Source organism: Mustela nigripes, chromosome 4 (genome assembly GCF_022355385.1).
Source record: "Mustela nigripes isolate SB6536 chromosome 4, MUSNIG.SB6536, whole genome shotgun sequence".
Taxonomy (NCBI): domain Eukaryota; kingdom Metazoa; phylum Chordata; class Mammalia; order Carnivora; family Mustelidae; genus Mustela; species Mustela nigripes.
In genome coordinates this window covers 46,274,137-46,298,486 of record NC_081560.1, presented here as the reverse complement: position 1 = coordinate 46,298,486, position 24,350 = coordinate 46,274,137, and the positions used below count along the sequence as shown (strand labels likewise).

General features: G+C 44.8%; 1 protein-coding gene and 1 pseudogene across 1 annotated transcript in view; one reads left to right on the top strand and one right to left on the bottom strand.

The window, feature by feature from the left end:
• Window positions 1-24,350, top strand: part of WIPF3 (WAS/WASL interacting protein family member 3) — a 77,041-nt gene that overhangs the window by 23,387 nt on the left and 29,304 nt on the right. The gene's annotated exons all lie outside the window — the stretch shown is intronic.
• On the bottom strand, window positions 4,861-5,427 carry LOC132015320 (mediator of RNA polymerase II transcription subunit 27-like; annotated as a pseudogene).

The following is a 24,350-nucleotide window of genomic DNA, read 5'->3' as shown; positions in this document are numbered from 1 at the left end:
TATATTTCCTGCATTTCTTGCATCTGGGATCCTCAAAGGCTCATCTTTCAAGAGCCCTCAAGGTGCTCTGGATTAGTCACCTTTCATTCTCCTAAGCTTGCTTCTCTGAGCATCAGGCACCAGCTGTGTCTTGCTAATGCTTTGAGATCTCCCTGGAACAGACAAGTCGATGACCGAAAGGACCATGGGGCCAGTGAGCGGTCAGTGAGTGACTTTGATACAGGGAGTCTGTGCCTAGGTTGGTACTAGGCACCTAGTAGGAGCTTAGTACCTAGTTACTTCCCCAACTAGTGAGTTTAGCATAGATATTATTCATAAAGTAAACCCACTGGGAGCTAACCAGCCACTACTTTACATTCTTACACCTGTTTAAGCCTTGAAAACCAAGACATGTTCTATATTGTGTCAGATCAGCATCCGCACATTCAAATTTCATTAAGAGTACTTTATAAAACAAATGCAGTTCTGTCAGAAGATAGCATAAGTGAGCACCCAGGTATTATTCGAAAAGTCCTAAAAAGGCCTTTGGCACAACTTTACCCATTCCAATGTGTTATTGTTTTCGAAGAGAATAGACCTTGCCCCTTTTCTTTATATAAACGCGCATAAACTCTAGGAAGGCAACATGGTGTACCTGTTTTGTGCAGGATAGCAATAGATTTCCATTTTAATAAGGTCTGTTCACCGCAGAGGCGTGTGAATGTATTTTCCAGCTGGTGAAAGCAGGATAGTACCTGTACCACAGACAGTATTTAAAACAGAAGCTGTGAAAACATGTTTGTGTTGTTCAGCCTCTGTTCAACACTCATTGAGCCAAGCTGTCAGGTTAGTAGGGATCATTGGATGATACAGCGGTGTGTTAAAAAAAAAAAAAAAAGAAGAAGAAGAAAGAAAGAAAAGAAAACAAAACAAAACATGTGGGCTTTAGAATGATACAGATTGAAAACTGAATCCCTGCTGTGCTACTTAGTAACTATATGATGTCAAGCAAATTCCTTGATAACTCTGGGCTTCAGGTTTCTCTCTGCACATGGGAAAATGATCACTACTTCCTCCAGCACACTGCCCTGAGAGTGGAAACTCCATTTTTGTCTGTTTTGCTTGCAGTGCCTCCTCAACCCCTGAGCCGTTGCTGGCATGGAGTGGGCATTTAGCAAATTTGCGTTGAATACACAAATCATGGGGTTATTGTAGGATCGAATAGGATATTGATAGAAGCTGTTGCTTCCTGTGTGCCTGCTTGTCAGTGGTAGCTACTGTTATTTCAGGGATCAGAGAACAGCTGGGCAAGTAATCAGATCTGGGGCTGGTAGCTTGAAGGCAAAGGCCCCTGTGGCCAGTGTGGGGCAGGAAGTCAGACCCCAGAAGTGAAGATCAAGGTCAGAGGCCTGAGTTATCTCAACTGGGGGGTTAGGCCAGTGGTCTGAAAGTCATCCAAAAACAGAGGGCAGAGTTGACCATTTCTGGGTTTTCCTGGGTTCTAGTCCCCACCATGCCAGTATCTGCTTCTGTAGCATAATTCCAAGGAGGTGAATGGTTGGACTTCCCTCCTCTTCTATGCCTCCTGATGAGTTGAGTGGCCAGAGTCCATGGGTGTAGCGGGAAATACCTGGAATTGGGACTAGGGCTGTGGGCGAGGAGTCAGTGGAGATGTGGGAGTGTCCTTTAGAACACGCTCTGGTGGAATGGCGGCCCGGTATAGACATCGTAAACGTGTAGAGGAGGCTTTATTTTCTCAGCTGCTGTTTGGTTTGTCACTTTACAAGCAGCTGGGCAGTCGAAGACTAAAGGGCTACTGGGAGGAAGGCACACGTTTCCTTAGAAGATTTAACGGTGATGTTCATGCAAGAATTCTAGATCACCTGGCTGGCTCTGAGCCCCTGTCTACAGCAAAGAAAGATGTTAAGAAGTTCTTTGGGCCTTGTAGCAGCTGCAGGAGGCTGTGACTCAAATGTTACGGCTTGGTCTCTATCTCTACCTGGCCCTGACTTTCATTTAAAACTGTTGATGGAGTACCTGGGTGGCTCAGCTGGTTAAGTATCCAACTCTTGATTTCAGCTCAAGTCATGATCTCAGGGTCCTGGGATGAAGCCCCTGCATTTGGGCTCCATGCTCAGTGGGGAGTCTGCTTCTCTCCCTCTGCCCTCCCCTTGCTCACGTGCACGAGCACATTCTCTCTCCCTCTTTCTAAAATAAAATAAATAAATCTTTAAAAAAATAATAAAATAAAACAAAGCTCTACTGACCAGGAGAATTTGAACACTGATGTAAAGAAGTTATAGTTAATTTTACTTAAAAATGCTATTGTTGCATTTTTAAGAGCTCTCTGATATCATACAATGTGGGATATATATTTTTTTCTTTTACAAACTTTATCCTAGAATCATGCATGATTACATAAATGATTATTTATGATATGAAACATTAACGTGGTTCTGAAAGTCAGAACTATACAAAAGGTATATTCAGAGACATGTACCCTGTCCCACACACATCCGATCTACTCTCTGCCTACACACCTTCCTCTCCACAATTTCTTTGCTGCAGGTTTATCTTTCCTGTGTGTTTCCCCTTAGCGACAAGCAGATGACAGTTATTTGATATCCTCTCTCTTACCAAGAAGGAAGCATATTTAAGAACACTCTAGCACTTTGCTTTTTTTCTCCCAAGAATATGTCCTGGAAATCACTTCATAGGAGTCATAGAGGTCTTCTGCGTTCTTTTTTAAAGATGAGAACGGGAATGGCGTGGCCCCATGGTGTGACTGTGCCCTAATTTATGCAGTCCCTCTCCTCTGCTAAGGCATGAAGGTCACTTCCAGGGTTTTCCAATTACAAACAAGCTGCAGTTCACAAGCACGCAGACGTGCATGTTTGTACTGTAGGAGGTATGTGAGTGGGGTAACTTCCTGGAGTAGCACTGCTGGGTGTTTCAACGCACATACAGTTGTATTAGCCATTGCCAAAGTCCCTCCACAGTGGGGACAGCGCTCTGCATTCCCACCAGCAACGTATGGTGGTGTGGGTTTGCTTATGGGCTCACCAACAGAATGTGTTGCGATGTGATACTTTTTTAAATTTTTGCTAGTCTGGTAGTGAGAAATGGTACCTCAGTACAGTTTTAATTTGCATTTCTGTACTGATGGGTAAGGATGAACATCTCTTCCTGTGTAAGTACCATTTTTACATCTTTTTGAGGGGACATGAGTTGTCCCTCATGTTCTACGCCATTTTAAGTCTTTTCCCCTTTGTTTTTAAGATTTAAAAAATGATCTTGGGGATGTTAGCTATGATACATGTTTTAAATATTTTCTCCCAGAATGTTGGTTGCCTTGACTATACGATGAAGTTTTTGGCTACATAAAGGCTTTTTCCTTTCTAAGACTAAGGCCCTATCAATTTGAGATGCTACCCTTATCTTATGCTAAAGTTTCATATGTACTTGAGTCTGCCTCTTGCCTATTTTATTCCATGAGCCTGTTTGTCTAAGGATAAGCCAATACCAGTTTTAATTAGGGAAGATTTAGAATATGTTTTAATGCCCAAGAAACAAGTTCTTTTTTGGTGTGTTCCTATCCTCTCTTCCATATGAACTTTAATATCAACTGAAAAGCATCTTTTAATGACTGCATTAAATTCATTCACAGTTACTGATACATACGGTCTCAACTTAGTCATGTAATTGTATCGTTATCGCGTGCACTGTCTTTCCAAGGCTTCCTTCTCTGAGTGAAGTGGTCTTTGCTTGCTCACTCCATTATTGATTGATGGGCTATATTCAGGAAGGCTTCCATTTCTGTTCTCAGGCTCACCTTTGTACCTGTACATGTTAATGCCCATAGACTTCCACTTTTCTTAGATAGCCTCTTGTTTATCAATTCTTAATTGTGTCCTTCCTTGCTCCTCTGTCCCACACACACACAGTCTTGCATCAACCATTGAACACATCGCATGCTCACTTTCAGTCCTTAGGCTCAGGCTCCCCCCTTAGTTCTTGGGTGGATGGAGCCCACCTTCTGTCAGATTCCAAAAGATGGGCTGATAGGCTGAGAATTCTTGTATGTTTAAAATGGTTTAAAATGGTTTTTCTGGGCCTTGCTGCTTGAAAGACACATATATCCTTGATTCATGCTTTCCTTGAAAATACCTCTCCATCACTGCTTTGCTTTATGTATTGTTTTTGAGACATCTGATGCCACTCTATTTCTTTTGCAATGTAAGTTATTAGATTTTTTTTTTTTTTTTTTGCTTAGAAACTTTGAGAATTTTTTTTTCTCTGTCTTTGAAGTCTGCTAGCGTACTAGAATGTATCTTAGATTTGACTGTCCCTGGTCAATTTTCCCAAGCATCTGGCAAGCCCTTTCGATGTACAGATTCAGCCCTTCTTTAACTTAGAAATTTTTCTTACAGTCTTACATAGTGAGACCATTTGTTCTGTTCTTTCATTTTTCTTCTCCTCAGGCTCTGATTATATGCATGTTGTTTCTTCTTTGCCTGCGTCTCACTTCAACAACGTCCCTTCTGACTTGTTCTGCTTCTCTGTGTTAGTGTCTGTCATTATTCCGGTTGTTTCCCTGCCTTTCCCCAGTGTTCTCTACTAAACTTCATGTGAATATCTTCTTCCTCAGACATCTTGAAATTTAGTCTTAATTTCTGCAACAGTTTTATCATTTTCTTCCAAGTTTTTTAGAGTATACTAAATCCTTTTCATTTCATTTCTGTCCTTAATTTCTGATTCAAGGACTTTTAGAAAAGTCTTTTACCCCAAATGCTTGAAGACATTAAAACCAGTTTGGTGTGCCATATGAGGCAGTTTTCTTCTGTTTCGTGGTGTTTTTTTCCTTGGGGGTGCAGCATGTCTTCAGCATAGGTATTTGTTCAACATTTCATTATGAAAAATTTCAAATATTGGAAGCATTGCTGATGTGTGATTGGGTCTGGATAAGTGGATGGACATTTCAGGAAATATCCTGTCAGGGCAACTGATCACATCATCAACAAATTGAGGTGGTAACACAAGAGTCTTGGGCTTGGCTTTTGGTCTCAGATACTCCTATCTGGTTAGCAGAGCATTTCAAGGACTGTTGATTCAAAAGGCCAGATGCCAGACCTGCATGGGACTGCAACCGGTTTGACCATTTATATGCTTGAAGGAGTTGACTAGAGAGGAGTTTTGTCCCACACAGGATTCAGGCTTCACAGCCCACTGTTACAAAGAGATCGTTCTCAGATGACTTGCTTACCAAATTGCTCAGACATTCTAGCTCATTGCGGTCCCAGTTCATTGTGCAGTAAAGGCCCTCTCCCAACCCTCCAGCCTCTCCTTGTTCTGCATACCATCCTTCAGGCAGTAGAACACCCCGTTCACACTGGAGCCCAGCGCCTGGATGGCACAGATGGCCTAAGCAAAGGCCTCCAGGTCTGCCATGTTGCCATTGCCCAGGATATATGTTTTTCATATAACATATGAGGAGAAAAGCAGGTCGGGGTAAAGGTAGAACAGGATTGGCTGTGCGTGGATAATTGTGGAAGCTGGAGCACTACATGGGGCCTCATTATACTACTCCACTTTTGGGATGCCTGGGTGGCTCAGTGGGTTAAGCCTCTGCCTTCTGCTCAGGTCATGATCTCAGGGTCCTGGGATCAAGTCCCGCATTGGGCTCTCTGCTCAGCAGGGAGCCTGCTTCCTCCTCTCTCTCTCTGCCTGCCTCTCTGCCTACTTGTGATCGCTCTCTCTGTCAAATAAATAAATAAAATCTTAAAAAAAATTTTTTTAATTATACTACTCCACTATGTTAATTTTCCATGATTAAAAAATTGTTAACATCAACAAAATTATGCAAAATAGAGGTGTAAGTTTAGCACCCCCAAAGAGGGTATTATGTTGCACGCTTTCCCTAATTCAAATGAATAATTGAGACCAACCATTATATGCTTTTTATTTTTTATTTTATTTTATTTTTAAGGATTTTATTTATATATTTGTCAGAGACAGAGCACAAGCAGGGGGAGCGGCAGGCAGAGGGAGAAGCAGTGTCCCTGCTGAACAGGGAGCCCGATGTGGGGCTTGATCCCAGGACCCTGGAATCATGACCTGAGCTGAAGGCAGATGCTTAACTGACTGAGCCACACAAAAGCCCCTATTATATGCTTTTTAATTAAGAAAAATAAAAACCATGTAGGCACAGAACGTCTGTTTAAAATTCTGTGCTGCTCCCCCTCTGCCGTCATATAGTCTGACTCCTGTTTTTCCAGAGATGAATGTTAAGGTTTTTATGGCCACTTGCCTGCAGCAGACATACTATCTGTAATCACTGAGTTATGGAATGTTTTGGTTTTTCCCTCCTCTGACTGAGCACTGATAGGAAGGACTCTGAAGGGGAGTGTCATAGAAGCAGCGAGCTGGGCATCCCTGTCTCCCTTGCTACTTTTTATTTAAATCAACCTGGAGCCCTGGTAGGAGCACCAGATTACAAATATTGATTTGTGACACTGTTGCCTTTACTGTCCTGTGCCTTGGTATGAGGACACCGCTAGCTGTTTTCTCCTCAGACAAAGCAGAGAGGACATCGTGGGAATTGCTAAGGCAGAACTTTCCCAGCCAGCAGCCCTCCTCGGCACCAAGGTCGCCCCACCCAGATAAGAATTTTCACCTTCAGCCTTGTCCCCTTTCTGACTGTGTGCTGCTTGTTATTGTGTTGCTGAAGGATTCTGGAGGGTGGGGTGGGGAGAGGAACTTGAAAACTTTAAAACCAGCTCTGAAGCAAAAACTTAGGGTGTGGAGGTAACTTGGAAAATGTGTTATGGCTTAAAAAACAAAAACAAAATAAAAAAAAACTGTGTGGGTCCACGAGCAGGTGAACCAGGCTTCCCAAGAAGTCAGATCACAGGCATCCAGGGACTTATTTAAACCTCACAACTGTGAAATACAGACTTTTGCCCTTCGAGCATTGCAGACTGTCACATTTTTTAGAAACTACCATTGGTTTGACTAGGAGAAGAGAAGGGACAGTCATGCTGGGGGTCAGATCTGTGACAAGAGGGGAGTGCAGCTGCCCCTCATGGCTTGGCACACAGAACAAAGGGACCCAGTAAAACCCATTCATTTAGTTCAGGGGCCCCTCATGCAAAAACACCGGTGAGGACTGGTAGGTGAGCTCCCTTTTTTTTTGCCATTAGTTCATAACTATTGCTAAAAATGTATACCAAAAGTGCTTACCATATCCACAGAAAGGATTTAACACAAAAACAAGCCAGTTGCTGAGGAGAAAAGACCTACTGAAATGTGGCATGTCTTGGCTCATCTCCTCAAAGGCCAGGTTTGGACTTACCTAGGGGAGCATAAGCCCTTCTTCCCCCCTCCCCCCTCCCCCCCTCCCCTGAGAATAACTGTGGAAAGCTAGAGTTAGGAGGGGGTAGGGGTGATTCCACGGTGGGGTGGTGGGGGATACAGAGAGCACTGTGCTCTCTAGACACACAGGTACTGTCCCCAGGAGTGGGAGGACACCTGAGCATGGAGGAGAAGGCTGTAGGCTTCCCTGTCAGATGGACCTGACCCCAAGCTTAGTGGCTAATGGAACCCGAGCAAATCCTTTTGGATCTCAGTTTCCTCACCTGCAAAATGGAAATACTACTGCTCTATGGGGTGGTAAAGGGATTAATGGGAATGACGGTTTGAAAACCTCAGCCCAGTGCCTGACACAGGCAGATGTGCCTTTCTGTGAGGGGTAGCACCTTGACGCCATTCCCCCACAGACTGGGTTAGATCATGGTCTCACTGGCTTTCACGCTGCTTGCCATGAGGATGCAAACCCTCCCATGTCAGCTGCTTTGTTGTCAGTCCCACTTTTGGGGGCATTTGGTCCAGGAGCCTTACCTGTCTTGCCCGGAAAGGCTGCCCTCAGGAGGATCCTGAGAGTGGGGGCCAGGAGGCAGAGATAGGCGATTTTCCTGTCCCCTGGTGCCTACGGAGCAAGATGTGACGATCATTTCCTGGTGTCCAGAATTTTCCTCTGGGCATACTGGTGTTCCCATTTCCATTCCAGTAATTTCTTAGGAGCATGCAAACTCACACATCAGTTCCTCTTTCCCTTCTTGGTGGTATCACTTTAGCCCAACCTCCTCTTCCCTATTTTTGACCAAATACTTCCTTGAATCATCAATTCCTGACCCTCACCTAGGAAAAACCATGGCTGCTTCTCCTTGCTAGGGCCACACAAAAGCACCCCCTCCTTCCACTGATTTTTATGTTAACACAAACACTAAGATTTTGTGTTCAAGGCACATACATTTTCCATTAGTAACAGGGCTGGGCTTGGACTGTTTGGCTTGGATAAGAATAGTAGTCAAGTGACTGACATGGAAGGCTGAGGGAACTTGATGAAATTCAATGGCGTTCCTTCCTGCCGCTCTTTGGCACCGAGAGGTGTGTTGGTGAGACCAGCCAGAGGTTGGCGCTGGTTGGGCTGGCCTTGGGCAGGGGCTGCAGGAGCCCAACACATCTGCCTCACCTCTGCCCTCTGTGTCATCTGGGGCTTCCCAGCCCTTCACCTCTCAGGCTGCACAATGGGGACAGTCCTTACACCGAGAGAGGTGGAGTGGCTCCCTATTGATTTTATTTCATTTGGCTTTGTCGAGAATTTGTTTCATTTCGTTTTCATTGTTGCTAGGTAATGCCTAAAGAGAAAGGCTCTTCTAAGTCTTTAAACATATTCTTCAAAGGCTGGATTCTCCAGTGCAATACTGGGAGAGGCTGGCCATGGGGAGATAAAGGGGACCTGTGTCCTGCGGCAGATGTGAGGAACCAATGAGATTTCCTATGAAAACTCGAAGCTCACACAAAAGCACACCCTCCCTTAGTTCAGTTTTTAGGTGAAATGAATAGCTATATTAGGATACACTGTTCCGCATTGTGTTCCTTTAAGGCCCAGACCCCAGGAACACCGAGACCAGCAAGAATCACCAGCACCCAGTTCCTTATTCTCTGCTTTGATGTTCAGAGCACTCACCCTCAGGGCCCCTCTGACCTGCTGGAACTTCTTGCATTGTATATTGTATATTGTATATTGTATATTGTATATTGTATATTGTCCGCTCCCTGGCAGCGGGCTCCTTTACCCATCTTTACGAGGAATCCGTGCATTCCACCAAACCTCTGGCTCTGTTTGCTGCCAGATGTAGTTGGAGTTTCTGACGCAGACCCATCATGATGGCCAAGTTACAGGTTTTGAGGACAAGCTTGGAAAAAAAGGGGGTGCATCCATAATCATCGGGCATGGAAGCTTTTCCATGGCAATTATAATCGTACTTCTGTATTATTTCTCAAAATAGTAATCCTACTGGAAAGAGCTTGACCATGTAACAACTTCTCATAGAACCTCATTGGATCTTTCATCAGCATTGTCTAATTTTGGTTTCCCTAGAAGTAGACCTGGAGACACGGGCCTGGGAGCAAGTAGTTTATTTGGGGGAGGTGATTCCTGGAAGCCCCAGCAAGAGAGTGAGGAAGCAGAATAGAGGAGAGAGGAAAGCAAGTGAAGAGGGTGTGGGAACGTGGGACTTCATCCTGCAGGAGACCCCTGAGAGACTTAGAATCTGCATGGATTGTGCTGTGAGGGGCGAGGGGTTGGCGGCTTTGTCCACCCACCCTTGTCACACTCTGGCACTTTGGGCAGTCCAGCAGGGGAGTGCAGGCCCATCCAGGGAACTCCCCTAGCAGAGACCAACCAGCAGTTAGCATGTGGGGGGCCGTGTGGTGTCAGCCGATGAGCCAAGTCAAGCCAAGCAGGGAGGTGTGGGGACACAGCAGCCTCTGCTATTGTCCTCGCCAATTCATGGAGGAAGAGCTGAGGCCCAGAGAGGATAAGTACTTGCTCAGAGTCACACAGCTCATGGAGTCTCGGCACTCCTTCATCTGCATGCTGTCTCTTACACCATGTGGCCCCCAGGGCTGCGGTGATGACAGAGGTGGCTGGGACATCCCCTAAAAGTCCCAGGCAGCCAGGGTTAGGAGGCCCGAAAACAACACTGGCTGAATGCCTTCTCTGATGGTGCTTCTCACATTTCCATTTCCACAGGGACCTTTGCCTGACTAGTGTAGCCCTTTCTTTAGAGGTAACACAGCATAGTGGTGAAGTTTCCAGCGCAGCCCTCCTGTACTCCTGTCCTGGAAACTCAGTGGCCTTGAGCAATTTACTTAAGCTTTCTGTGCCTTTGTTTTGTTCTCTATTAAAATACCATCTGCTTCCTAATGGCTGATGCAAGGACTAAATGAATTACACGTAAAGTGCTTATTAGCAGCGAAGAACAGCCCTACGAGTGTTGGTTGGTCTTGTTATTGTGCATGTGGATGCTCTTTTTCCTGTCACTAGCATTTCCCTGGCTGTAGGATTCATGTGAACTCATTATAAAATGAAAGTTCACATTTTCTCCTGCACTCATGTCTGGGAAGCATCTTACCAAGCTTAAACACCACGGCCCTTGAGACAATTTGTTGATCGCCTGTCTTCACCCTGCATTGAGAAACTCCCTAAGGAGGGAGGTCGAGCCGGCCTTCCCCTTCGCAGAGCAGGCAATGCCAAGGGTAGTGCCTGGCCTTGGGAGCTGCTCCGGAAATGGGTGTTGGGTGAATGAGAGCGCACCCTCCCAGGGGCTCACTGGTGACACCGAAGCTCATGTTACCCAGGCAAGCCACCTGCTGGTGGTGACATCAGCATAAAAAGAATGTAAAATGTTGAACCAGAGATGTACTCCTCCCAGAATTTTCTTTGTATTTATAGAACACTATTCTGAGGCCCTCAAAAGAATTTTCAGCTGTGGCTTGGTTCTTTAATCCTCAGTGGGATGACATTGGAAGCTAGGAGATGGAGTGGAGCATTCCAACGTGCGGTGTTAACATCTGCCGGTAATTACTGGTATTGTGTCGTTATGGATAACACCGTGTGGCAAACAGGTGGACTAATTTTAAATCTCTTTGACCCTGACGCACTGTTAAAATGGGTCAGGGTCAAACGGGGGGGGGGGGGTCCTGTTTTAGGTATGAGGAACTCAGACCCGCTGTGGTGTGTCGAGGACCCTGAGGCAGAACTGACCTAAGCCGAGGTTGGAAGTACCCAGAAGTGGGAGGTGGGTTACAGTCGCACAGCATAGACACCAGGTCACGGTTTTGGCCTGTTAGGGGCTGAATTGTGTCTCCCTCTAATTCATATATTGAAGCCCTAATGGCCAGTACATCAGAACTTAACTCCTAGGGTCCTTAAAGGGAAAAGGAAGGTTAAATGAGGTCGTCAGGGTGGGCCCTAAGCCAGTGGAACTGGTGTCTTTATAAGAGGCGATCAGGAGGGGCTGAGTGGGTTAAAGCCTCTGCCTTTGGCTAGGGTCGTGATCCCAGGGTCCTGGGATCGGGCTCCGCATCGGGCTCTCTGCTCAGTGGGGAGCCTGCTTCTTCTTCTCTCTTTCTGCCTGCCCCTCTGCCTACTTGTGGTCTCTCTGTCAAATAAATAATAAAATCTTTAAAAAAAAAGAAGAGGCGATCAGGACACAGAGAGGGAGGAGAGGGGTCTCTGAGGAAACCAACTCTGCCCACACCTTGATCTCAGACTGCTAGCCTCAGAGCTGTGAGGAAATACATTTCTGTTGTTTAATAAATTGCCAGGCTGTGGGACTCTGGTGGCAGCCCTAGCAAAGGAAGACACAGTGCCTTCATTCATAGGTCGCGCAGAGACCTCTCAGGGCTCCTCCAACTCAGTGACACCCCTGTGCGGCCACTCCACCACGACTCCGGAATGGGCCCCCCGGGGGGCAAATCTGGTTCCAGGGTCAGCCAGCCCCAGACAGAATCTGCTGCTTGTTTCGTCAACCGCCACTGCAAGTGCACCTCCTTGACCCCAAATTTTTGTGCTTTTGTTGTTGTTGTTTTGGTTGGGTTTGTTCTTGCTTCTCTGTTTTGTCTTACGCTGTCTACTGTTGAGAAGCACACAGAATCTTTGACTAGAAGGGGTCTTCTACCCCCACGACCTTCCTCTATAGCCTTTGCTACGAATGAGCTGAACTGCTGAGGTTGCAGCAGGAGTCGTGCATTTCAGAATCCACGGACCGACAGATAGCTTCTGTTCCTGGAAGCCCAGATCGAGAGTTGTGTCTATTCCGTGCAATCTTAGATCGTTTTAGCATCCATTATGGGACGGTCTTCCAGCATCACGGAGCAGATCTCTCTGCCTGCTCGCTGCACAGCGGCTGCTGGCTCCCTCCCAGGACCGCTTGGTCCCAGCCAATTCTTGCGGCAATGGCCGGGGGGTGGTGTGGAGGGTTGGTTAGGTGCATGGCTAGACCCCAGGGTAAGCCTTGGGAGGTTCTCGTGTAGACCTGGCCTTGCAAAAGTGCCAAATGACTTCAGTTGTTTAATAGTACCTGAGAAACCACAAGAAGCGAAAGTTAATATTTTTTTAAACAATCATCTTACTTTCCCTCTCTCTTTCTCCTTTCCGTTTTCTCACTCTACCTTCCCTCTGTTGTCACTTTATGACTGTCGCCAGAGTGAGCAAAGAGAAAGTACAAGACACCAAGATAAACTTGAATTTCAATTACATAGCTATTCTACAACTAAAATTATTGTTCTAGTATAAGCAGGGAGCAAATATGGAGATACTTACATTTTTTTGTTGTTTATCTGAAATTCACATTTGACTGGGCACCCTGTATTTTATCTGGCAACTGTGTCTTTGTCTGTGAATCTGTATCCTTTTCTGTGTTTCTCATATATACAGGCATGTACCTGCACGGGGCTTTAGCTAGATCGAGATAACTCCCTCCCAGGCTTTCCTTATGTCGTTTTCCCCTGTAAACCCACCGCACATGCTCTCCACCTGCATTCATAGGTGCAGGAGCGCTTACACATATTTTCCTTTCCACCTTTGGTCATTCCTCCACAACGTCTCCTCTGTTATATTATCTCCCTTATCCAGCCTTACGAACTGCATAATTTCCTTCTCCCTAAGTGTTGGCCACACTTAATAACTTTTGTTTCCTTCTATGTTAACATTCGAAGAAGTATAATACTTCTAAAAACCAGTGAAATAAGGTCATGATCGGCCTAGATATTCTGATTTGCTTTTTGTTGTTCTTACTTATTCGTGTTGAGTTTGCCTTGCTGGATCACCGGCTCCTCATAGAAAAATGGATCATACCCTTGTACAGAACAGTAGTGGCTCAGGATACAGGTCTGTAGGAACCTCGGGGGCAGCGTAAGATTTGAGGAATTTTTTTTTTTTTTTTTTACTTTTGTTACATTTCATTAGTAAATGTTAAAACCTCCCAGTCAATAGGCATATTGACTCTAATGTCTGTTTTTTTAATTTGTTTGTTCGTTTTGGGTGGTTTGGTATTTTGGGTTTTTTTGTTTGTTTGTTTGTTTGCAAATCATTATGCTAGGCTCTGTGATTCCTAAATCAGTGAAGCCCATTGGTCTTCACCCTTAGATAAGACACATGCAAAGGTAAGAATACGGAGGACTATGTACTCATGACAGCAAAGGGTAGGGAGTGTGGTTGAGCCAGAACTGAGTGATGACCGGCCTTCTTCATTAAGGGTTTGGGCTAACATGGCTGCCTTGCTCACCAAGTGGATGACAGAGCAGGAGTGCCAGGGCACTCACTCCAGGAACTTCTGCTTCTTCTCATTGTGCACCCTAGGCACCGCCCTCCCTTCCCTTTTGCCCTGGCTCTGTAACATAGTACAATTAAACTTTGCTCCCTCATGATCCAGCACTTCAGAAGCTCAACCAAAGTGTTGCTCTTTCAAAAAGGATTATGGCACCGATTTTTTCCAATTTGAGAAAAATAGAAGTAAATGAGTTTATTTTTCTTGATTTTTATTTCACTGTGTTCTACCTCATTCCACAAAAAAGTCGACACCGCCATTGTTTAAAATTCTGCCTCCACGAACTTTTCCTAAACCCCTTTCATAGTAGTAGGCATCGATGGTTTGTTTGTTTTTCTTTTTTGGTTGAACAGTTAATTCACTTGTTAATAAAAAAATTCAAGAGCTCTGTGCAGGCAACCACCTAAAACACCCTTTCCAGACCTCCAACTTGGGAACCAGCTGTTGGCGTTAATGGTATTTGGGGCTTCACCACTCCTTGACCTCACCCCTTCCCCATGACCTTGATGCCTAGAGTCCTTTAATATTATGATTTTTCCTTAAAATCGTTCCATTTAAACATTGGAATCTGAAATGTATCTGTGTAATATGTGGTTTATTTTTAACTGACTTTCTTTTTTTTTTCTTTTTTTTTCGAGCGAGAGGGATCACAAGTAGGCAGAAAGGCAGGCAGAGAGACAGAGGGGGAAGCAAGGTTCCCTGCTGAGCAGAGAGCCCAATGTGGGGCTCGATCCCAGGACCCTGAGATCATGACCTGAGCCGAAGGCAGAGGTTTAACTCACTGAGCCACCCAGGTGCCCCACTGACTTTTTATTTTTTTTAAAGTAGTTTTAGGTTCAGAGTGAAACTGAGTGGAAAGTACAGAGAATTCCCTTATACTTCCTTCCTTTGCACACGCACAGCCTCCCCGATGTCAACAGCAGATTTTTCATCAAGACTTAAATTCTGGGTTTTGTTAAAGATTCATCATCTTTAAAACTATCTCTTAGAAAGTATGGCTACTTAAAATGAACAGAATAACCAAAGATTAGTAGCATTTTTCTAAATGTGATTAAAAAAATGTTCACGTATTAATATTTTACAGGGTCTTACATATTTTCTGCCTTTATAAGAATTTTTGGTTGCTAAAATGGAATCAAATGTGCTTGACATCAGAGTTGTAGCGGGCATATCAAAGGTGTTTATTTGATGTTTGTTGACTGTATTGGTATGTTGTTCCTTAGTAGTCCTGTGACTTCCAGATACTTTGTCATCTGAACGGTCCTTGGCCTGGGAGCCTGTAGGTTGGTGGTCTTTAAATGGCTTTTCCTCAATCCGGGGTGTAGCCCCTTCCTTAAGGTGCACGGTTGACGTCCCCAAGATGCCAAGGAGGCTGAGAGCCTTCAGTGCAAAGGAAGGACAGTGGTTGGAGATCTGTCTCAGCTTGCAGGAGCAATTGCTGCCACAGCCTACATCGTTCTGATTACATATGGCCTCCATGAGGAGGCCTAATTTTAGGAGGTGTAAGACAAAAATACAGTTGAGAGAAGTGAACTAAAAATAGCCCTCCCCCTTTATTCTGTTACAATTCATTCCCTCAGATGCTAAGTCTGTTCAGTTTATGCAAAAGTCTTTCCCTGTCATAATTGCCATGAAGACTTTTGACAGTTATTAAGCAAAATGAAAGCCTACATCTCATTTCGATTCACTGCAGCTGTCATGACCTGCGATTTATTTCTGCTGGCCTCTAGAATTCCTGGTGTTCTGTTAAACAGGTGCTACTGTATTTTTAAGGGAGGGTTTGAGGTGGCCCCATTTTATTAAAAATACACAAGGAGTGTCACTAATAAGAATATGCTGTGTGAATCACATTTCATGTGCTCAAATGGGGGCCTTCTGTGATTCTCATGAAAAAAAAATTCTGTGAAAAAAGAACTGATACCTAATTTTCACATTAAAGAACTAATTTTACTTTAGTGAATATTCGCGGTGTTTGTTATATAGAAGACATTGTGCTGAGCACTAGAACAGTTAACGGAGATATCATTTCTGCCTCATAGAACTTACTTGGGGAAGACAGATGTATGTCAAGACGTGAAATATAGAATCTCAGCAACGGGCGCCAGAATTCTTCCCGAGGCGAGACCTTTCTGGGGAACATATCCTGACAGACTGTGGAGGGGTTGACAGGGAGAGTGGGACTTGAAAGCAGGAATGAGTCAAAAAATAAGAATGGCTACACTGTGCCACACAAAGCAAGGAGAAGGATTTGCTTCATGCCTAAGTAGCTGGGCACGGGGAAAAGAGAGTTCAGAAGGGAGATGGGGGAAGGGGCCAGAATGCTGGTTTGAGGAATGTGACTAAGGGGATTCTGGGCCAGATGGAATCCTCCTGTGGTGTGACGAGCAAAGGCCATTCGAGGGCCAGGGATGCCCCAGTGCTCAGCGTGGAGGTGTTGTTGGCTCTTGGAATGGAAAGCCCTCCTGTTCTCCACCCACATTTCAATAAAGTCTCCTGTGCTCATGAATGGTTTGTGTAGGTGTTTAGGGGTTTCCCTGAGGGGCGTGGAGGAAGAAGGGAAAGGCTCCCAGAAGGCTACGGCTTGTGTTTCTTGAGACCATAAGGAGGAGAGCAGAACAAGATGTGTGAAAGAAGGAACATGGAAGCATATGTCCCATGAGACATAACTTCCCCTGAGCTTGCAGAAAGCTTTGGGAGGCTTTGGGCATCAAGAAAGACTCTGAGCCAGCCTCCTCTCAATCTCCAGGGCTTAGCAACCCCCAGATGATATATGCTTATCTAGGTTAAACTTCCAAAATGTGAGGCTATTGTACAATAAGTGGATAAGAGTTGAAATTCTGAGTTAAAATGAAGGCTATGAAGGCTATGAAGCCTGTGGGAGGCTTCATAGCTAGGCCTTGGAAGATGAAATGTGACTTTGGTTGGCAGACTTGAAGGAGAAGAGCAGAACCTGCCTAGAGAATGCATGGGTACTGACACTGAGATGCCAAGGGCATGACCAGTACAGGGAATGGGGAACCGGGCGGGTATAGACAGTATAGAAAACGTGTGGGATGGGTGGTGGAAACATGGAAGGTGGTCAGATTCTGGACAGCCTCGAACACCATGCCTAGTGAGTTTTGTCCAAATTCTGTGGTTGTCTCATCTGTATGTAAAGTAAATTAGAGAAACCACATGAAAGTTTAACTAGGGAGTGGAGATTTCAGAAACAGGAGGCCCATCAGGAGACTATTTAAATTGGTAGCTCTCAGACTTCCTACCTCCACCTGCCCACCTGAAGGTTGACCTCCTCGTGTTGCTAAGAATGGAGCCATGGTTTAAGTGGTGTGGGATGGGAAGCAAAGAAGGAACACAAAATGTGGTGGTGGGCCCAGAAGGGGCAGCAGGAATTAGATATATCCCGCAAGTAAAGCTGATAATAGGCAAATTTGACCAATGACAGAATATCAAGAGTGTAATATAGGAAGTTGGCATTGAGCCTGCATGACTCAAAGGGTAGTGCTGAGATCCACATCACGAGATCCATATCAGAGGAGTGCAGGTGTGAGCGTGTGTGTGAGCAGGTGTGCATGCATGCACACGCTTGGGGAGGAGATGCATGATATGAAGAAAGGATGAGTTTGTTTTGGAGGTGTTGAGTTTAAGGTGCCTGTGGAATCCTTGCATAGAGATGTTCTGCAGCAGAAGCATATGTCTTAGACCACAAACTTCAGCATGTTCTGAAGTTACCTATGTTGCAAAGTGCCAGCAAGGCCCAGAGGCAGGTTGGAGTAGATCCTGGGTGTTTCTGCTCTCCTGGCATGTTTCTGAGTCTTAACCAGCTAGTAATATATGGAAGTATCTGGCTTCCCCTTTGCTCTGTTACTGCCCAGAGGAGTTGCTCCGTGATTTTTTTTTTTCTGTTGAATGAGTGAGAGCACTAAGCCTCCTTCTGACAAAGCTAGAAGAACAAGAAAGTTGTATACTTTTCTTGCAGATTATGGCGTGAAGATGATTTCCTATATTTACTTACATTTGGCTTTTCATTCATATACATCTAAATGTAACAAAATTTTTCTGAATCAAAGAAATAGAATTTTACAAAAGAGGTTTAAAATATATATATAAGAAAGAAGATAGGGAGTGAAGACCAAATAGTCTTCATTCTGCCTTCTTGACTAATTTCTTTTTTTTTCTTTTTCTTGACCTAGTAGTGTCATATTTCTGCCATGTTCTGATTGTCATGTATTTATTTTAGATACTGTTTGCTTATTGTTTATTCATTTTAGATACCATTCCCGAAAGAGCAGCAACCTGAGGCTATCTTTGTAGAAAGTCTTAGACCACAATGTTGTGCTTTAGAGTGAGGAAAGTCAAACAACTACAAATTGAATTCCTGGCATACAGCAGTCACTGGGTAGAGGGTTTAAGTGGTGAAAAAGGAAGACATTCACACTTAGCCCTCAGGGTTGCTTGGAAGCCCACATGTCATAATAGAGAGAGCCTTGTAAACTGTAGATATGTGGAATTATAGGGCTGCTTTAGGCAAACATTGGGCAGGTGAAAGAAAGACCCATGAGGGTTTTCAGAAAGTACATGGTGGAGAAGGTGTATTTAAGCCAGCAGAACCACTACATGTTCTTAACCAGAGGAGGGACTGATGAAAACGGTGTTTGGGGAAGGTTTTCTGGTTGGTAGAGGAGGGGGTGATGGGATTGGAGAGAGAATGCCTGGAGTGCTTCGCAGGGACTCAGCCATGCAGTATTGGGGCGAGCTCAGCGTGGCTGCTGAAATGAGAGGGGGATGTTTCCATAGGTCCCATGGGAGTTGTAACTCAGAGTGGTTTCTTCTTCCCAGCTCATGTTCATGTTCACATCTTTGCCAGCAGTGCCTCCTGTCCCACTCATCTTACTCCGTGAAGGCCTTGCATACATCCACAGTAGACAGTTCACAACTCAGCTGAGGCTGAGGGAAAGGTCAGCCTTCCTTCTTAGAAGAAATGACAGAAATGATTGCTCCTGGGTGTTCAGATTTACTCGTGTTGTAAAAGACTCACGGTAGGGCCATAAAGTGATGAGGGGTCAGAGAGACCCTGGGGCAGTGGACAAGGATGGTCACTTGTTGCCCCCATTTGTTCTGCAAATGAACAGGAATCAACACTGGGTGAGCAGCCCAGTGGGCCCATCAAACTAATACATGCCCATGGTTAAAAAAAATGAGCTAGAGCCGAAAACTGATGCTCACAGAAGAGCAGTGGAGTGAGTCTAAGTATAGTTTGAGCATTTTAGTGGCGTGGGGAAGTAGTCTGTTTGCGATGTGTTGAGTTTAAATTACAATCTCTAGTGGTTCATAGACTTCTAAATTTAATGAAGAGCAGCATAATTACAGCTAATCTTACATGATGCTCTGAACAGATATTTACAGTTTACAGTGAGGACGTCTTTGTCCTATTTATGACCTGTAACATGGCTTAGAGATTATAGCTTAACTGGATCCTTTGATATAATTAAATATATGTATTTAGCTTGGCTACCTAAGAGTTGCATAACAAAAATAAAATTGCAAGCCAGTGGGCCTGAGCTGAAAAAAAAAAATCTCTAAATAATATACCAACATGCTCATTTATCTGTTACATTGAGAAGTCATCTATTGACTTAACTGCTGTGAGACATGAGGATTTAACTCCCTTCTATTACCCACTTCCCCTTCCCTGCCCTCCTCTTTATTTTTTATATTAATGGCATAATTTTACTTCCTTTGGTCATCACCTTGTGTATTTGTCAGGGTTCTCTAGAGAAACAAAACCAATAGGAGATATGTATTTTTTAATTAGTAAGATATATTTTTCAGGAGATTCATCATAGAGATTGGCTTATGTGGTGATGGAGACTGAAAGTCACAATTTCCCCTCTGCAGGCTGGAGAACCAGTGAAGCTGGTGGTCTAATTTATTCTGAATTCAAAGGCCTGAGAACCAGGAGTGCCAGTGTCCAAGGGCGGGAGAAGATGGATGTCTCAGCTCAAGCACAGGGCACACTGGCCCTCCTCTGCCTTTTTGTTCTGTTCCAGCCCTCAGCTGGTTGGGTCCTGCCCATCTGCATCATCCAATTGCCAGATAGGACTTTCCCCTTTTCATCAACAGGGCCCAGAACTCAAGTGAGGTCCCAGGGCGGCGACAGAGATAAGAGCACATACACGGAATACCCAGGTCTGGCATCCTAGGGGCCAACCAGAGAGGTGGGGAAGCAGGTTCTGAAATGATGAGAATATCACCAGATCCAGATGTAAGATTCTTTTGGTAACTTCGTAGGATCTAACCCACACTCAGATCCAGAGGCTTCCACTGGCCTCTCCATGCAAGGGACCTAGAAGAGTGACCACAAGAAAAGAAAGTCTAGATCCATTTACATTATCATCCATAACAGGTAGAACACTTTGGGAACATCTTGAGCTTTCTAGAAATTTTGGAATTTCCCCCTCTTGGTTATTTTTGTTACTTTTGAGTCCTTTCCTGGTTGAGCAATTTTCAAAAATCCTGATCTATTTCAGAGTCCACAAAGGGAGGCCATAGGCTGAAAACCCTGCCTTGTGCCTGCAGCCAGCAGGGCGGTGTAAAAGGAGAATAGGGGGCTGACCCTTGGAAAAAAAGAGGTGGGCCGTCATGGTCGCCTCGTGGGAGGTTCCATGTCACCTGACGAGGGAGTTTCAGGTGCAAGCTGTTTACAGTTGAGGGTATCAGCCTCAGAGCTAGAGTTACTCTCTGCAGTTTCCATTTTAAGTGCTTTCAGTCGTCCTCTTGCCAAGGCGGCTGCTGGCTCACATTTGAGCCAGTAATCAGACTGGTCTCAGAGTCCATCGTTCAGCTCTGGCTGTCCTTGCTGGCTCTGGCAAATGCCTAGCTAGCACTTAGCTCCTTGGGCCCCAGCCTTCTCCGCAGCAACACCCTCCCTTCCTTTTCCTTCTGATACCCCTTCGCTGCCCCCTCCTTCGTGCTCTGGCTGTTACACTCTTTGTGAAGCAACACTTACCACGGTCCCAGACCAGAGGATCATCAGACCGCTCTCCCACCCAGCTGCGGACTGGCTCTGTATTCCTAGGTTTTCACTGGCACTGTTTTCCCAGGTGATGTCATTACCAAGAGGCTGCCCAGCACGATGACAGAGGGACCCTGACTTGCCTGGCCTCTCCTTTCTGCTCTCCCTTCACTAGCAGTGAACAGCACATTTCCCCTCTGCAGCTCATCTGTAAAGTGGACATAATACTCACAACTAGTGCCTCCATCACGGGGCTGGTTGTTCAGGTGCCTTCTGTAGGAGCTAAGACACATCAAGAACTTGGAACAGTGCCTGACACACATGAATGCCTTCCCGTCTCTTTGTCTTATTGCTGTCATCATCGTTGTCAGCCTTTGCGTGTCGCAGCCTCTGGACCTAGGCTCCAGAATCACTTGTGTGCATTGCAGAGTAGAAAGAAGGAGCCAAGTCTCAGGAAAAGTTGGTCATTTCAGATGGAAAAGAGGAATGAATACTAGGTGTGGGCTTCGGTAAGTGAGACAAAGCCTTTAACAGAAACAGTGATGCTGTGGTTGATAGTAGCATTATTTCATTAGTTTGCAGATTAATCTGGGGATTGAGAGCATGAGTCTTCTTGGTAGTACTTTTTGTCTAAAAACAAAATGGAAAATATGAAACCTCAACCAGTTTTTGAGACACTGTTCAAACTATGTTTTATTTATTAACAATGCCTAGTGCCATGTCCTTGACTCACAATGCTGGTCTCTCTTTTTGTTTTGTTTGTTTGTTTTTTGCTTACAAGGTTATCCTCTCCAGGTTGAGTATAGGTTTTAAAATCAAGTTTTCTCCTCATTTAAATTTTAGTCTTAAAAGCCTGGGAATACTGGCATCGTTGAAAAAGAGAAGGGTGCTGAATTGAACTCCCATCTCTAGGGACAGGGTGACGAGAGGTAAAAAAGTGTGAAGACAGCTTGAGGAGTCGGGGCTGTGGCATAACCTTGAAGGCAGCAGCTTCTCTTCCCACGCCTGCATGTTTTGTCGGAGCAGACAGATGTCAGAGATACCGGGTCTAGGGTTTACACGAGTTCATTTTAATAAAACACTGATAGATTGCTCATACAGTTTTGTTTTTTTTAAGCTAGGTATGTGGTTATTAAAAGCAGAATGGCTTAGCTTTTGCATGTTCAGAATTTCCACTCAAAATTAAGGGGAAATGGCAGAGACAAATGTTCTCACTTTCCAGAGAAATGATGGTTGGTGTTTTAGTGCTTTTGTAATTAAATCTGGGTATAGCTCAAAAGACTCTTTAAAGAGTGTGGCGATAGGATGCTTTCCTCAGGGTAAAGGAGGTGGGGGAAGCACCTGGAACTCAAGCCTTGTACTTCTGTGACCAAACATGAGAGGTCCAGGTGAGGAGGTTGAACGAGTTTTATAGCAGCGTTCTACAGTCGCTGGAACAGATGTCTGTCAGTGTAGCCGCGACATGGACCCCAGATTTCTGGAGTTGCCAGAACTGTACCTGGGACCTGAAGGGCTTAGCAGGATGTGGCAGGAACTCTGGAGCTGGATGTTTTTATTTTTTAACTCCAGGATTGTTGACCTGGCTTGGAGGAAAGAGACAATCACCAGGCGAGCACTCCCATCAGCACTATTACAGGGAATTCTGAGACTTGAGTTTTTACCCAACCCTCAGTGCAAACTCTGGCAACCCTCCATCCAGAGGGAACTAGGTCCTGCGCCTCCTGATGGCTGCATGTTCATCTGGACCTTTGGACTTTTTCTTCTTGCTAATCCTTAATCTCCTACTCCAACAATGAGATGCCTTGTAGCTCCTCTTTGTCCCTTTGTTATCTGTGAATTGTCCAATTCCAGGAGGGCAGAAGACCTGGAGAGCAGTTTCAGAATTGTTAGCCAGTACCTCTGTGGGAAATGACAGGTTCATATAGAGTCCAGGATTTATTATGCAATTCCTTTGCTTTGATTCTTAAAGGTTTTGACTCATTTATATATAAATTTACATGTAGCAGTGTCTTTTTTTGACACAGGGTGCAGTAAGATTTTCATTTATTTGTAACACAGGTTTGATAATTCTGTCATGTTCTGCATTCTTCCCTGGGATCTAGCAACTTCCTAAATGATTATTTTTATTTGCATGCGTATGGTTTACTGTTTATTCTATAAAGTTTAATGGCTTTTGACAAATGCTTAATGGCCTTTGCCTGTCATCAAAGTATCCTGGAAAGTGTTTGACCGATTGAACCTCCCTGCTCCAAAGAAAGCCTGATAGGTTTACCTGGTCTCTAGTTTTGCCTCTTCCAGAACGTCATATGACTGGAATCCCAGAATCAAGATAAAGAAAGAAAGAAATGAGGGGAGAGAAAAGCCTATAAAAACTTGAATATTTGAGGGACACCTGGGTGGCTCAGTTGGTTGGACGACTGTCTTTGGCTCAGGTCATGATCCCAGAGTCCCGGGATCGAGTCCCACATCGGGCTCCCAGCTCCACGGGGAGTCTGCTTCTCCCTCTGACCTTCTCCTTGCTCATACTCTCTCAAATAAATAAATAAATAAAATCTTTAAAAAAAAAAACAAAAACTTGAATATTTGAAAGACCTGGCAGTGCTGTAGAGAATTACAGTGTGCTTTCGAGGAGGTGTGTGGCTCATATAAGGAGAAAATTAATTTGAAGAAGTTCAAAAGAAAAAAAAAAAAGATTTCATGAAGAAAACCGTTTTTTATGTAGAGCTTAAAAGAGAAGTAAAAGTTTGAGCAGGTAGGCAGGGCTGGGGCCAGGGAAGCCTTCCCAGAAGAGGCAGAAGCATGAGCACAGGCTTGGAAGGAGAAAAGAAACGCGGGAGGAATCCAGAGCGGTTTTAACTCATCAAGAAATACAAAATAAGGTTGAAAGCTTCCTTGGGAAAGTGTGGCTAGATTCCTTGGTTCGGTCCAGGATGGAGAATCCCCGAATCATTCTGAGGGGAGTCAGACAGCAGGTGCCTTCAATACAGTTGTCTGAGGCAGACTTGAAGATAGATTGGGGTCCTAGTTGTGGAGACCAGTTCCGAGGCTCAGGTCCAGAAAATAAATTACACGGAATGCGGTTTACCCCGCTCTCTGGCGGTAGAGTTCCCATGAAGACTTTTGTAAGTCAAAACGTACATTGAGGGGCGCCTGGGTGGCTCAGTGGGTTAAGCTGCTGCCTTCGGCTCAGGTCATGATCTCAGGGTCCTGGGATCGAGTCCCGCATCGGGCTTTCTGCTCAGCAGGGAGCCTGCTTCCTTCTCTCTCTCTCTCTCTCTACCTGCCTCTCCATCTACTTGTGATTTCTCTCTGTCAAATAAATAAATAAAACATTAAAAAAAAAAAAAAGTACATTGAGGAAGCAATTACCATCAATTTATACAGAACCACTTCGGAACATTTCCAGACCCAAACTATAACCTCTCCCAGGCTCTTCTGGTACCTTAGGACACATCTTCCTAACACGTGCACAGAATAAATCGGGACAAAGCACAGGTGCCCACAGACACAATTCTAAGCTAGGCAGCTTGATGCTAAGATGCTAAGCGTCCTTCTGGGTGAGGAGCTGGGCTCTCCTGGTCCTGGCTGCCTCCGTGAGGCTCTCTGCCAAAATAATTTTCGCTTTTCTTGAAAAAGCAAAAAGCCTTTTCTGGTTTCTTGTATTTAGTAAAAATTGGCGCTCA